Genomic DNA, 16,455 nt, shown 5'->3' on the forward strand with positions numbered 1-16,455 from the left:
GAGTTTCGTAACTGCTGGTCCCCGAATATAAAGCGCTGCAGCATATCTAAACAGATCCTCATTGCTTTCAGCCTGTGTGCAATTTAGCAGCAAGAGATTCCATATCTCACAGCATTCAATAGTCTTACTTAATTAGGAACTGCTTGTGAATCAGGCCAGCTGATGGTCATAACTACTGAAGTGGACATGCTTGCCCTGAACAGGCAGGGAAGTGAAAAGAAATTTCAGTTGTCCTTGGGTAACTGTGAAAGGGACCCAAGATTTGTCAGGGGCACATGTTCTCATTGGCCTTCCTGATCACAGACCTGCCTTCCAGACTATGACATCAGTGAGGCATGGAGAGCCAGTGTGAGGAAAAAGAACTTGAAACTAGGGACATGGTCTCTTGTCTCATTGCTATCTTTCCCCTTATTCCCAGGCATAGATTTTCACTTTGGGAGAAAGAAAATTAAGGCAGTGCTGATTGAATGCTAAAGCAGCTCTTCCTTGAACAGACGCACCAGAATGACTCAGCGCGTGTTCTATGATAACTTTACATGCATGCCCTGCGTTTTATGTACTGAAGAGTATGGTCTTTAAGTCAAACCTCCAAATCCTGACTCTGCCACCTGCTAATGGTGGACTTGTAGCAAGTCGCTTAACCTTAAGAGTCTCTGTTTCCTCGTCTGTAAAATGGGGACAATAGCAGTAGCTATCTTGAAGAATGGGGATGTAATGTACAATGTGATGACTAAACACTGCTGTGTACATTCTTGAGAGTTGCTTAGAGAGGAAATCTTGAAAGTTTTCATTACAAGGAAAAAGCCATTTCCCCCCTTTTTAGGTTTCTGTGAGGTGATGAATAACTAAACTTGGGCTAATCATTTCACAATATATGTAGATCAAGTCACTATGCTGTGCACTTATACAGTGTTGTCTGTCAATTGTATCTCAATAAAACTGATAGATAAAAAGACTTACAGCTTTAAAAAGTATAAGAGCTTGTGCCTGCAAAGCACTATATACAGAGTCCGGCTAGTAATAAGTGCTAAGTGACCGTTGACTGATTTGTGAGTTCAGTTTTGATGTAGTTTCTGGCTAGGACTTATGACTAAATTTGAGACAGCGGGGTTGGTTCAAAAGGTAGAAGACACAAATTATATATATCTCTCTCTGGGACACAGTAAAGCTTTAATAAATATTGGTTTCTTTCCAGTTCCAGTCATGTTGGCATTAAATTAATAAGACAACCAAGGCTGAACTGGGCAAATATGAAGTAGATCTATGATGGTAATTATTAACATTTGTATCACTTTAGAACTTAAAAAGCTCTTTCAACATACATGCCTTTCATAAATCCTTACAACATACATTATCGTATTTAATCTATGTAGTAGTCCTGGCAATCAGGGAGGTAGGGAAATTTTTTAAAATTCTTTTTTGTCTGTTTGTTCATATATTCTTTTTTAAAAAATTTTTATTCATTTAGTCATGAGAGACACACAGAGACAGAGACACAGACACAGGCAGAGGGAGAAGCAGGCTCCATGTAGGGAACTTGACGTGGAACTCGATCCCGGATCTCCAGGATCACACCCTGGGCTGAAGGTGGCACTAAACTGCTGAGCCACCCGGGCTGCCCTTGTTCATATATTCTTTCCGTCATCCAGCCAATGCATGTGAGTACCTGTAATATGTCAAGTGCTCTGCTCATCCTAGTGAACCAAATAGGTGGGAATTGTGTTCCTACAGTCCTGACTTGGGGGATCTTCCAAATGTACATCTTAGCAGATGAAAAGGTGATATTGGCAAGGTAGGTATTTCTAGTGATTAATATTTTATAGATGAAAAAAAAAAAAACACTGTAATTTAGACCAGCTGGTAAATGACATAACCAGATCTCAAACTCTAAATCCCATGTCCTTTCCAGTGGATCCCACTCCCTGCCTCATAGAATATATAATTTAGAGCAAATGCTAGACATAGCCTGGTATAGTCATTTATTTTACAGAGTAAAGGTGCTGAGGCTTAAATTGAGTGAATAGTTTGTTCAGGACCATCCTGCTTTAGGAGTTCTCTGTTCCTAAGAGGAAAACTTTTGATGGCATGCTAAATCTTTGCATGTGTATAGCCTGTTCTGCCTACAGCCTAACTGCATTGTATTGGTAGTGATTAGTTAATAAACTTTGTGTTATCAAAATTTGAGCGTAAAGTGTTTGTTCTGGGGGACATAGGCACTAGAGACTTTCAGACTGGCAAATCAGAGGTTTTTGTTTTTTTTTGTTTTTTCCTAGAAAGAACTTAAGAAATAAGAATGTTGCTTTATGGCCATAAAACCTAAAGGCTACTGAGCAAATCCAGCATTTTATAACATGTAGCTTTCTTTCAAGAGTAAGGGACTTTTACTTCTTGTCACCCCAACACTATCATTATGTGTTTAGACCTTGATCACCCACTGTTATGGGAGATCGAGCTTGAGCCAGTCAAGCAAAGCAGTTGCATTTTGTAGATGCCGTAGTTTCTTCCTTCACAGTGTGGTGCCAGTCCCCTGTGGTGATTGAGTTTTAATCAAGGCAGTTGGAGAGCCTGCTCTGGGCCAGGCCCTATTCTAGGCACAAAAATGAACAGAAATGACCATGCCCTGGCTCTGCTTTCCATGCCCTGATGTAGCCTGTTTTCTACTTGGGGTAGATAATGATGGAAGGGAGAGAGGGTGGGAGGAAGGAAGGAAGGCAGGAAGAAAGGAAGGATGGATAATTATGCCAGGTAGTGATAAAGGCTGTGAGGAATTATCAAGCAGGGTAAGGTGAAGAGAGTAAAGGGGTGGATGTGGGGCTGGCTCATATGCTCTTTTATTTATTTTTAAAAAAGATTTATATATTTATTAGAGAGAGAGAGCCCTAGTGGCAGAAGGGGCAGAGGGAGAAGGGAGAGAGAGAATCTCAAGCAGACTCCCAGCTGAGTGCTGAGCCTGAAGTGGGGCTCTATCCCACAACCCTGAGGTCATGACCTGCGCTGAAATCAAGAGTCAGTTGCTTAACTGACTGAACCACGTAGGCACCCCATTGTCTACTCTTTTAGATAGGGTGATCTATGAGGGCCTCTCAGGATTACATCAAAGATGGGACTGTAGTGAGGGAGTAGCCATATGCCTGCCTGGAGAAAAAGTATCTAAGGTAGAGGGAGCAGCAAGTACAAAGGTCCTGAGATAGAAGCATACCAGATCCATTGGAGGAGTAAGGAGGCCTGTGAGGCTGGAAGAAAGAGTGATAGTTGTAGAAGCCTGAGAGACCAGTGCTAGAAGGACCTTGTAGATGGGTGGGATGAGAAGACAGGTTTTTGGCCGGAGGAGGGATGTGATCTGACTTAGGTTTAAGAGGTTCTTGAGTGGGAATAGTCAGTGCAGGAGCATACGCAGAAGCTGAGACTGGTAGGGAATTATTACAGCCATCCAGCCAAGACATGGTGGTGACTTGACTTGGGAAGTAAAGGTAGAGTTGGCAAGAAATGGTTGGATTCTGATAATCTTTTAAAAGTCCAGCTGCAAGGATGTGCTGATGAGCTCCAACACGGTTGGCTTATACAACTAGAAGAATAGGGCTGACTTTTGGGGAACACTGTAGTTTTTGTGCTCAGTAGTGTGTCTGTGTGAAAGACATGGGTACATACTGGAGGTTATTCCTTCAAATCAGAGGGTGCAGGGAAATGCTTATGACACACATTTGGACACAAATGTGTATAGGATTGTAAAATATGTCCTCTCCTCCCCTTTGTGCGTCCTCTCACCCCCATACACCTGTGACATCTCTTCTTAGCTATTCTCCACCTCTGATAAAATGTCTTCTGGGGAGAGGGCCAGTCACTTAGTACTTCTGTGATTTTAAGTCAGTATGATACTTCTCCTAGGTATATTTGTATTTAAACCTTACTTGGAACTTTCTGATGACACACAGATTTCACTTTTATGCTAACTTGAATCTTTGACAGTGTTGCCTAGAGAGCTGTGCTGAGGAAGTTTGTAAAGCTGCTTCCAGGCTCAGCAGGGAAGAGAAAAACTTGGTAATAAGCTGCCACCCCATTGACTAGGAGTGGCATCCCATCTGTGCCTAGTGTTTGATACCTAGCTCGGCTGCCACAAAAGAACATCTTTTTGTCCGATCTCTCCCCTCTTGGAGGGATTTTAGACATCAGCAAGCAGGCAGAGGAAATATTTTTTTCTTTTCCCTTTTTGAGCACTTGCCTCTGAAATCACACCAAGGAGGCCACTGGCCCAAAGATCAGATGATAACATCTAAAGATTTTGATGAGTTACATGATATAAGGAATTTTTTACCTTAATGGGCAAGCCCTTTGCCAGGTCAAAATCCATTTTTTTTCTCTAGCATTCATCGCTGCCAAGTGTACTATAATTGACATTCATTTGTGCTGTGTCGTATCTCCCCCACTAGAGTGTGAGCGCCACAGGGCTTTTGCCTGGTTCAATGCTGTTTTCCTCTGTGCCCAGAACAGTGGCTCTAGGAAGTATGTGTTGAATGATTGTTGAATGAAAAGATGCCTAAAGAAGCCTTAAGTGGTAGCCCAGAATTAAAGTAAATGATTACTAAGGAACAATACTGTTTTGAGAGCTGGAAGCTCCTATTAGAATAAAAATCTCTGTAGCTAAGTGGCTTAATGAGCATCCTTAGAGTAATAATAATAATCATAATAGCTCTTCTTGAATACTTCTGTGTGCCTAACCCTAGGCTATTTGCCTGATGCTCATTGTCTTCCTTGGAAAGTAGGTCCTCATTTGTAAGGTGTAGAAATTCATTGCCCAAGGATACACTGCTACGAACTAGAGGATTCCAAAGCTAAAAAGAAAACACTAAGACTTCTCCAAATGGGAAGTCTTCCCTCCTGTCTGGTTAATTGGAACATTTTCTCACAGAGCCATTCAAGACCATTGGAAAAGGCAAAAAGAACAAACTTCTGGGTAAGTGGGAGGTTTGGCTGCTTTTCGCCATTGTCATAACCCAAAGGTTAGGGGAGTCTGGAAGTGCCTTCAGATTGGTTCATTGTTTTTGTTTTTTTCTGCTAATCTTTGGTAAGAATAAACCTGTCCTTGTCAGCACAGCCTTTTCCCAAACATGTTGACATGCTGTATGTGAAGATCCCAAGTGAGTATCAAGTAAAGAGAAAAGGGTAGTCTCAAAGGCCCTACACCCAAACCCCTGCTTTTGAGGAAAAATAGGTGGTTGGTGGAGAGGGAGACCTGGGGTTAAGGAAGAGCAGATCCCACACTTTGTTGCTTTGTGCCAAGTCCTTGGAGCACTTTGATGATTGTTATTGTAATATTCTCTTTTAAATTGACTCACTTCTATCTACTTATTTAAAACAGGATTTGTGAACCCCACCATGAATGGAAAACCATAGATACATAATAACAAGATATATATATATAGCAATGATAATAAGGTCTTATATATATAGTGAAAATAAGGCCACATTATTTCATATTTTAAAATTGAAAATTAAAAATAATGAAGTATCAATCTAATGTACAGACTGGAAAATAGGTTTCCCTGGCAGCAGAGTGAGACTGTTAATGATTATCTATCAATAAGATCATATGTAGCTCCTTGTCACTTAGTTTCAAGAAAAAAAAAGTTTTTTTTTTTGAGCTTTGATGCTGATCAGTACCAAGGATCCTAACATATATGCATATAAAACTATATGTGGGGCACCTGGGTGACTCAGATGGTTAAGCATCTGCCTTTTGCTCAAGTCATGATACTGAGGTGCTGGAATCAAGCCCCATGTTAGGGTCCCTGCTGAGCAGGGAGTCCACCTCTCCCTCTCCCTCTGCCCCTCATGCCTGCTCAAGCTCTCTCACTCTTATACATTTTCTCTCTCTCAAATAAATAAATAAAATCTTAAAACCTATGTGGAATATTTATGAATATATTGTGGATGTATCAGACATATTGTATATATAGAAAAAGATCCACAGTAATTTTTAAAAACCAGGTTGTAATTTAACTTTTTAATTTTTAAAAAGATTTAAAATTTTATTTATTATTTTAGAGAGAGAAAGAGAGAAATGTGGGGATGGGCAGAGGGAGAGGGAGAGAAAGTCTTAAGCAGACTCCACATTGAGTGTGGAGCCCCACGTGGGGCTCGATTGTAGGACTCGATCTCAGGACTCAGTTTCATGACCCTGAGTTGAATCCTTAGCCAACTGCACCACCCAGGCACCTCTGATTTAACTTTTTAATTCTGATTGGTGGTCCTTTGATTATGGGGACCTGGGCAAGAGGCAATAAGGTAAGTCGCCAATTTCCATTTGGCTCAGGTCAGGAGTGCTTCTCTGAGTAGTTCCTGTGGAAAAAGTAATTTAAGAAGCTTGTGAAATAAATCCTGCTTTTTCCAGCTCACTCTTCCCAAGCCCTTCTGTTACAAGACTGACTCAGCTCAACAATGTGGAGAGAAAAGCAGCCCACACTTCCTTCACAGGAAACGTGGATGGATGTCCATCCATACAACTTTAAAACACTTTCTATTCCACCAGTGGGGAACACTGTCCTAAACTTACTCGCTATCCTCTGCTTGCTGTGTGGACCGAGCCTGACATTGCTCTAAGCAACTATAATAAAGTGAACTGGTTCGATATTGGCCCACTGCATCCCAAGGCTCTTATCATTCTGCTACCAGAAAGTTCACCTATTCAAAATTCATTCTTAGGAGCACTGACCTTAGTGTTTTTCCTCTGTAAAGGTATAACTTAAGAATAATCTTTGTTAGATTATGGCAGGATCTTTGTGCTTCCATCACACAATCAATTAGACATTTTGCAAGGCTGAGGCATTATTATTATCACAGGCAGATGGTGAAATGTTACTCCATCCTTCTGTGCCTGCTTTAACTTCCCTGCACAACATCATTTAGGGGGTTTCTGTACAAATTGCAGTTTATTTGGAAAAGATTTAAAGCCCTGAGGCTTTGGCAAGAAGCTCTGGGTTATGAGCGCATCTACTTTATCTGTCAGTAGCAGAAAGGGCACCTCTGATTAATACTGATTTTGCCCTGCAAGCCAGGTAGAGAGCAGATGAAGTCTTTGTTTCTTCAGTACTGTTCTGGGGTAAGAAAAACTTGGAGATTTACCTACCTGCAGTCCCTGGAAGAAGGTTAAAGTGGGCATCCACCTAAGGATGGAGGGATTTCTTGCAGTGGGCTTCCCTGTGGAATAAGGTAGAGAATTTATGAACCCAAACTCAAGGGGATTGCCTCAAAAGAGAGAAGGGCACTTGGGGCCAGAATCTACTTTACTCTGAAAAGAGGGGACAAGCATCATAAACACAGTAAAGGTAGTGGCCGGAAGGGTGCAGGATGACCCTGAGGGGATCTAGGGTGGAGGCTTGATAGAATGACAGGCTGCAGAGATGATATTTTTGTGTTTTGTTTTGTTGTTGCTTCAGCAGCTACTGGGAGGTTGGGCAAATGGGTGGATGAGGAAGGATTTTAGGTTGCTTTGCTGTGTAATGCATGGGTACATCCCTGGAGTCACTCTTTGTGGTTAGATGGTCGGGCAGGAAGAAGCATTTAGGGAAATCTCAGGGGAGTTCCCTGGGAGATTATCAGAGGAGGGAAGTTTGAATGAGGCTTTCACATGGTAAAGGAGGCTTCCTGGTCAGATTTATAGCTACTTCTCCTGTCCGCTTTTTGACAGTACAGATTTTATTATAGAGGATGCATGGGAATCAGAGAGTCCTCCGGCTGGGCAGGTAATACATGGATAGTATAATCAGAGAATCCCTGCAATTTTTCTGATAGTGTATGTCATGTGGGATTAGAGAAGGCTCAAGGCTCAAGCCATCTACCACCCTCTGGGGATGGAACAATCTACGCGGAACCATCACCATGCAAGCTGACTCAGTGAGCAGGTACTGTGTGCTGGGAGCCAGGCTAAACTTACCTTGTCTCATTTTACTCCTCATGAGGTCCTTTTAGGTGGATACTGTGAGCACTCCAACCTGGCAGGTGAGACTCAAAGAGATTATCGTTCACTTGGTCTCCAAGACTCCCCTGCCAGTTAGTGACAGAGGCAGAATTCAGACTCCCACATCTGAGTTCTTAGTCCCAAGTACTGTCGCTTTTGCATTATAATGACCTGTTCAGAAATTCTACATCACAGTTATTATTTTCTATCGAAAAATGTGCAGATCTTCCTTGACTTACAGCAGGCTTATATCCTGATAAACCCACCATAAGCTGAACACATTGTAAGTTGAAAATGCATGTAATACATCTCACCTATCGAACACCAGAGCTTAGCCTAGCCCACCGTAATATGCTCAGACCACTTACATTAGCCTACAGGTGGGCACAGCCATCTAACTCCAAGTCTCGTTTTGAACATCTCATGTAATTTATTGAGTGCCGTACTGCAAGTGAAAAACAGCATGGTTGTGTGGATACAGAATGGTTATAAGTGTGTTGCTCATTGACCCTGTGATCGCAGGGCTGCCTGGGAGCCGAGCTGCTACTGCCCCACATCATGAGACAGGATCCTATGCATATAGCCAGCCTGGGAAAAGATCCAAATTATAAATTTGAAATATGGTTTCTCCTTAATGTGCATCGCTTTCACACTACTATAAAGGTGAAAAATAACAAGTCGAACCATGGTAAGGCAGGGACTGTCTGTGTTCCTCTAACCCAGTGGTCTTTAACCAGTTTGGATCCTCTTCTGGAGAAAAATAACATAAAAAATGAATATACATGCATATGTATATGTGTGTATATAAAATATGTTATATATATGTTAAAATATAAATAAATATAAATAAATAAATAAATAAATAAATAAATAAATAAATAAATAAATCTGAAAAAATTTTTGGAGATTTTGAGGATTCCAGTTGAGAACACCTGCACTGCAGGAAAGACTGGAGCTCTGAGTCTGGTTCCGGATAGCTTCCTTATAAGAGTGAACTAAATTGCTGGAGTTAAACTCTTGTAAGCATTTCCAACTAACCAAGTCAAACTTCAAAAAATGGGCAGTTGGTCTACCCTGTAATAACTGTTTACTTACTAAGCATGTAACGATTAGGGTTGATAGCAGATACATACACTGGTGCAATCCTACTGGTGGTACCAGTGGGCATCCTGTGTGTCATTCCTGCTAACACCCTTGTAAGGGAGATGGTATCATGCCCATTTTACATTTTGCTCATGAGCTTATGTGTGACAGAAGCCTAATTCTAAATCCGCTGCTCTCATTCCTTCTCTTGTCCTGGCTCTGAATGGACCTCCCTTTCCAAATCCTTTACAGGTTGTATATTATATCCCATTGCTTTCTCTCTCTCTCTCTCTCTCTCTCTCTCTCTCTCTTTCTCTCCTGTTTCTTAACCTGGGCATATTGACATTTTGTTCCAATGCATTCTGTTGGGGGCAGTGGGGGTGGGGAGGCAGGCTGGGGTGTACATTGCAGAATGTTTAGCTGTATCCCTACACTCTGTGCACTGGATGTCAGAAGAATCTGCCCCCCCTACCCCGGTTGTGACAATGACGGATGTCTCCAGACATTGCCAGATGTCCTCTGGGGAGCGGAATCACTGTTGAGAGCTATCTCTTTTTCCCTCCCCACGCCCAGCCCTTATGCATATAAATATTAACATTATCACTGAGAGCTTACAATGTGCCAGATAAAGTGTCAAGCACATTCCATGCATTATCTCAATAAACCCTCACAGGGTCCCATCATCTTATTCATTTCATAGGTGAGCGAGTCCTGCATGTTTCAGCAGATTAGTAACTTGCCCAGAGTCACACAACTGCCAAGGGTGGAGCTGGCATTTGTCTCAGCTCTGTGTGCCTCTAGAGCCCTGGGCTTTATGAGAAATGTTTTCACCAAACTACTTCGTTATTTGGAGTCCAAATTAATCAGAACCTGAATATTTTCATTGTTTGGGATTTGTTCAGCCAGGGAGCTGGAAGAAAAGTTTAATGGAATTGTAGGTCATCATATTTCTTTATCATTTATTATGTTTATACCAGTGCTTTTTATTGTTAATCCTTTCTCACTAAAACAGCAACATCAACAAAAAAATTATCAAAACAAAATCTTGCTTTAAGTCTAATTTCTGAACATAAATCTCTTCTTCAACATAAAAAATAAAATGATTTCTTTATAAGGGAACAACTTCGTCTCTAAGTCATCTTTATTTTATTTTTTTTTTTTTTCTAAGTCATCTTTAGACAGCAGTTTTCAGTGGGTGCTTCACGGGCTTCTTAACAACACAAATCATTGCTAAATAACTTGACCATAAAGGCAATGGATTTCTTGGAAATTCTAATAGGAAAGTTTTCAACAAAATAATTTCTTTTTGACAAGCAGCATAGTTTTTAAAAGGGAACATGTGCATTTTAGAGCTCTGGGGACTTGTTTTTTTTTTCCTCTCAAAGTGAATTTTAACAATAACTTTACAAGATAATAACATGTATTAAAACAACATATTTTAAAAGAGTCTGATAAAGAGAGAAGAGGGTGCAGCCTTAATTGGCCTTGATGTAGTAGGTTCTTGAGGTGGGCATTTGGTATTTGTACCAAATACCCTTCTGCTTGGGACCTGTGGGTTTTCCCTTGCAGAACAAACTTCCACACAGCATGCAGTATTATTGAGGCTGTCACTCAAACATCTTGCCCTCCCCTAGCCAAGAGTTGGTCATGTGACCATGGCAGCTCTCTCTGGCTCACTCACTCTCCAGGGATTCTGAATCTTGAGTACTTTGATCCCAGGATGGAAAATGGTTGCAGCTGATGCCTCCTGATGGTGGTAGCCTGAAGAACTGACTGCCTATTATTCCTAGTGACCTGGTTCCTGTGGCTTCTAACTCTGCTTTAGTTTCACTTTTTTTGTTTGTTTGTTTTGTTTTGTTTTGTTTTGTTTTGTTTTAGAGAGAGAGGGAGGGTTGGAGCGCTAGGGAGAGAGAGAATCTTAGGCAGGCTACACACCCAGTGCAGAGCCCAATGTGAGGCTCGATCTCACAGCCCTGAAATTATAACCTGAGCTGAAATCAAGAGACGCTTAACAGACTGAACCACCCAGGTGCCCCTAATTTTACTTACTTTTAGGAGCCATTCTGTACACATGGGGTAAGTTTCTTATCCACTTTGCCAAAGTTAGGTAGGATAACTTGTGTTGTTTAATCACCAAACAATCTAAACTAATACACTGATTTGATGATTACGGTGATGGTGAGGAGGAAGAGGAGAGTAGCTGGATGAGGAGGGAGAGCACAGTAATAGTAACAGCTACTAACATTTATTTGCTATTTAGTTTAATTTTATTAGGTAGGTATTGACACATTCCTCTGCCTTACACATGAAGAATCTGAGACAAAGGTTACGTGTCTTGCTTCAGTTATATTAAGTGACGAAGCCAGGATTTGAACCCAAGTGTGATTTTGAGAGCCCAAACTCCTAACTGCTACACTAATTGAGATGTAGAGAGGACATACTGAAAGCATACATTCATATTAGGTCGATTTTTGACTTCATAAGTTATTTTTCAATCTCAAGAGGGGACCATTTCTCCTCTATGTGTTGCACAATGCAAAACAAGCTGCAAAATGTAAATGCTTTTCTCTTGCCTCTGTGTGGTAAATTAGAATAATTATTGTTAGTTAAGGGACATGAATGAAATGTCTTTATCAACCACCAAGTTAAATGGAGTTTCTGTTTTTAAACCACAGAAGATAATGCTGTCTTGACAGATTGTGAGTGACAGAAAGAGAAGTGTTTTCAGCGGGATCCAAATGGAGATGTTGTTGGAGAAAGCATAAGTTGCAAAATCAGAAAACTCCGGGGGTTTGGTATGGAGCTGTGTCATCAGTGCATCTTTCTTCTTTTAGTTCCTGAGATAAGATAATTTCGTACTTTCTTTTTCTTGTTGATTTTAAAATGAGTGGCCACAAAGAAGGGGTGGGGGAGAAGGAAATACTCATAGACAAACCATTGTTGCTGGCGATATGTGCCAGTACTAATGGGCTTCACACCTTATTTTTGTCATTAAATGGTTCTTTGATGTAATTCTAAATATGTCATCTACTTCCTTCTTATTATCATCGGTGCCTATATCCATCCATTTATATTCCCCTCCTCTTTATCTCTATGTATATACTCACACACTCACAATCTCAGCCACACAGATATATATACTCTCTCTCCTAAATGCAGCTGCACAATAGAATATACCTATCGGTTGAAAGGCCAGTGCCATCTGGAATTTCACCCATTGGCTATGTGATGAATTTGGCAAAACTTCTTTTTCATGTGATAGAAATCCCCAACAGACTGAGAATCACCTCAGTTTCTGTATCATTTCAAGCCATTCCTATGAGGGTAGAATCTTGGGGAAAATCTGCCTGGAAGGGGCACTACTCCTTGCATATTCAGTTCAAATATAGTAAAAGTGAACAACAGAAGTGACTCTGATAAGAATCCTTGGCCGTGAATATGAGGTCTTGGAATTTTGAAAGGGTCTTAAGAGTTACCAGTCCAAATGATTCTCAGATTTTGAGACTAGTAAAACCTTACCCCCTAAAATTAAGGATTGGTGTTACTTTGTCCGCTTCTAGTTTTGCCCCCTAAAAAGGATAGGAATGAGAAAACTATCATTCATTGTTCTTTCAGAAGAGATTGCCTTTTAGATACTAAAAGAGTGGAAGGCATAATCTTGCAATTTAAATGCTCAAGTATGGTTAGCTTTATAAAAACCTCACAATTTTGTCTCTATTTTTGTCATTTTGTCACTGATGAATGAAAAACTATCACGGGTTAGTGTTAGTCTTTTAACTGGCTTTTAGAAACCACTGATTTAATCCAAGCTTCATTTGATACTTGTTTCTCTAAAGACCTTTTTAAAAAAAATTTATGTATATAATATATATGTTATATATTATATATTATATGTTATATTTTTTTTAAGAGAGAAAGAGAGCATAAGCTCATGCTCGGGAGCAGAAGCAGAGGGAGAGAGAGAATCCCAAACAGACTAAATGCTGAGTGTGAAGTCCAACATGGAGCGTGATCTCAGGACCCCAAAATTAAGACCTGAGGTAAAATCAGGAATCGGATGCTTAACAACTGACTGAGCCACCCAGGTGCTCCTCTAAAGATTTCTTACAAAGGAATATTCCACTTATACTTGAATGCTTCCAGTGAAGTGGAACTTATTATTTATAAAAACAATCCATTCTGTTTTTGGACAGCACTGTTGAAATTTCTTATGCCAAATTGAAATCTCTGTACTTATAGCTTCTTCCACTCATTAGTCATGTGGGGTTGATTTGGGGCCTGAATAGTTAAAGATGGAATCTCTTTATGCACAATGAAACTTTGAATTGACAACTGCTATCTTGTCCCTCCTTTCCCCAAAGCTGTAGTCTCCACCCTTGTATCTGTATTCCTTCTATAATTCATTTCTGATTATGTGCCTAATTTAAAAATACGTACTTTATTAAAATTTCTTTTGTTTGAGTACAGTTGAAATACAGTGCTACAATAGTTTTGGGTATACAACATATTGATTTAACATCTCTATATGTTATGCTATGCTCATGACAAGAGTAACTACCATCTGTTACTATACAACAATATTACGATATCATTGACTGTATTCCCCCTGCTCTGCCCTTTATTCCTGTGACTTCTTCATTCCTTAACTGAAAACCTGTATCTCCCACTCCCATTCATCCATTTTTGCCTACCCCCTCACCCTTTCCCTCTGGCAACCATCAATTTGTTCTCTGCATGTATAGGTCTGATTCTGCTTTTTTGTTTATTCATTTATTTTCTTTCTTAGATTCTACATAGGAGTTAAATCGTATGGTATTTTTCTAAGTCTGACTTATTTCACTTAGCATAGTACCCTTCTAGGTCCATCTATGTTGTTGGAAATGGTAAGATCTCAACCTTTCTGATGACTGCATAATATTCTTTTATATATATAGGGGTGCATATATCTTTACGAGTTAGTGTTGTTTTCTTTGGATGAATACCCAGTAGCGAAATTATTGAATCCTATGGTATTTCAATTTTTAATTTTTTGAGGAACCTCTCTACTGTTTTCCACAGTGGCTGTACCAGTTTGCTTTCCCACTAGTAGTACACAAGAGTTCCTGTTTCTCTAAATCCTTACCAACACTGGTTATTCCGTATGTTGTTGATTTTAGCCATTCTGGCTAGTGTGAAGTGATAGCTCATTGTGGTTTTGATTTGCATTTCCCTGATGGTTAGTAATGTCGGACATTTTTTTTTCATGCGTCTGTTGGCCATCTGTGTGTCTTCTTTGAAAAAATGTCCATTCAGATCCTCTGCCCATTTTTAATGAGATTTTTTTTTTAGTATTGAGAATTTTTAAAAATTATTAAAAATTGTTTACTGTGATATAATATGTATAACATAAACTTTACCATTTTTATGGTTCTGTGGCATTAAGTACATTCATATTGCTGTGCAACCCTTACCACCATCCTTCTCCAGGACTTCTTTATCTTCTTCAACTGAAACTCTGTACCAATTCAACAATGAATCCTCTTAACACCCTCCCTGCAACCCATCACAACCACCATTCTACTTTCTGCCTCCGTAAATTGACTACTGTAGGAACCTCATATAAGTAGAATCATAAAATTTTTGCCCTTTTGTGACTGCCTTATTTCTAAACTCAGTATAGTGTCCTCAAGGTTCAACCAGGTTGTAGTATATATAAAAATTTCCTTCCGTTTTAAGGTTTAATATATTCCATGTATATACCACATTTTGTTTACCTATTTATCTATTGATCAATAAATGTTTAGTTGCCTGATTATGTGATCTTGAATACACACACTCCAATCTATTAAAACTCATTTTACATTGCTGAGCTTAGAGCTATATAAACTGCTTCAGGAGTGGTTTGCTGGCTCCAGGTAGCAAAGGAGTCATTCTGCAGGCATGTGTGAATTGCATATTATGTACAGATCCATTAGGCACTATGAGCTCTGCTGAAATGAGTCAGCTCTGGGGTCTAATCCTTGGCTTAACTCTTAAGTGTAGTGGATGGATATACATATTTATTTATTTTAAATAGACTTAATTATTTTAAATGTTATGAATCATGGAACTGATTGATTCTTTGTAGTGGTTGTTAGAAAGCCTAAGTCAAATTTAGCAAGTATACAGGACTTCAAAGCATGAATGTAAAAATTCCATTTATTTATTTGTTTGTTTGTTTATTTTTAAAGTAGGCTCCACATCCAATGTGGGCCTTAAACTCAGGAACTTGATTTCAAGAGTCACATGTCTACCAACTGAGAACCAGGTGCCCTGGATATACATGTTTCTAAATTGCCATGTGGACACTGTCATTAGAGAATCAAAGATGACTTGATGCTAGAATTGAGAGGAAGCACTTAAAGCTTCCAGTCGAGAGGATAAGGTAGCTCTCTCTTGGAGAAGTTCTGCTTCTCAGGCTCTAAAAAAGTATAGCTCTGTGGACATATAGAGAAATGCAGGAAAGATATTCCTGGTGGAGGAAGTAGCATGAGCCAAGGAGCACAGTGTGAAACTGCAGGACATGTTCCACACTGTTGCCTTATTTTTTGACTTTCCTCTGCTATATAGGATGTTTGCACAGTGGTGCTCCCTTGCTAATCCATGGGACCTGTGTGGTTTTCCTCTGTCTGTAGCGCTGTGAGTTATTTTTTATTCTGAGATTTTGTGCTTCCTCTCATTTGGAGAAATTAAAATTAAAATTATTTAAAATTAAAATGATGAGGTTGATAAATGATATTTTTATTTGGTTTTCATGTTTTGATTGGTCAAGTAAAAACCTGGTGACTCAGACTGCTGTCTCTGTTTTTAACGTGGCTCTTCTGGAGTGGTGAAGGCAGAACAACTAGATATTATGAATGTGGCAAATATGTATTAAAGAGTGAAAGGAGGGGAATAGCAAAAATAACATTAATAGCAACAAATATTCATGAAGTGACAATACCTCTCATAAGCCATTTATTGTCGTTGGCTCATTTTATACTCACAACACCCTAAAGGAGGGGTAAACAAGAATGCTATTCTTATTTTAGATGAGGGAACTGGGCCTCAAAAGGTAAAGTCACCTCCAAAGGTGACTTGTCTTGTAAATCATTGAGCTACAGAATGGACCCAATAGACTGACCTAAGAACCTTTCCCACCATGCAGTCTACCTTCCCTTTCGGTCTGATATCAGGCCTTCCAAGGATTGAATGAAAGGGTTTTTTGATTCAGACATTGTCTTAGAACCACAGGTGCAGAAGAGATTCCCAGTAGAAAATAATGACATGTAGTTAGCTAGAGGCATATACACTGATGCCAATTATATTGTATGTGGAAATTCTTCTCCTTTCCCACCCGTCTTCTGTTTCATCTTCTATTGCTGATATTCCCCAGTGTCCATGATTCTCAGCCATTCCCC

General features: G+C 39.8%; 1 protein-coding gene across 11 annotated transcripts in view; it reads left to right on the forward strand.

The window, feature by feature from the left end:
- The window catches only part of FHIT (fragile histidine triad diadenosine triphosphatase), a 1,386,045-nt gene that overhangs the window by 116,498 nt on the left and 1,253,092 nt on the right, over nucleotides 1-16,455 (forward strand). For 2 of the 11 annotated variants that reach the window (XM_072785574.1, XM_072785581.1), the window contains exon 3: nucleotides 12,948-13,077. The exons of the other annotated variants lie outside the window; for them this stretch is intronic. The gene's annotated coding sequence lies outside the window, so the exon portion shown is untranslated. The remainder of the gene's footprint in view (nucleotides 1-12,947; nucleotides 13,078-16,455) is intronic. 11 annotated transcript variants of the gene reach the window in all.

This window comes from Canis lupus, chromosome 19 (genome assembly GCF_048164855.1).
Source record: "Canis lupus baileyi chromosome 19, mCanLup2.hap1, whole genome shotgun sequence".
Classification (NCBI taxonomy): domain Eukaryota; kingdom Metazoa; phylum Chordata; class Mammalia; order Carnivora; family Canidae; genus Canis; species Canis lupus.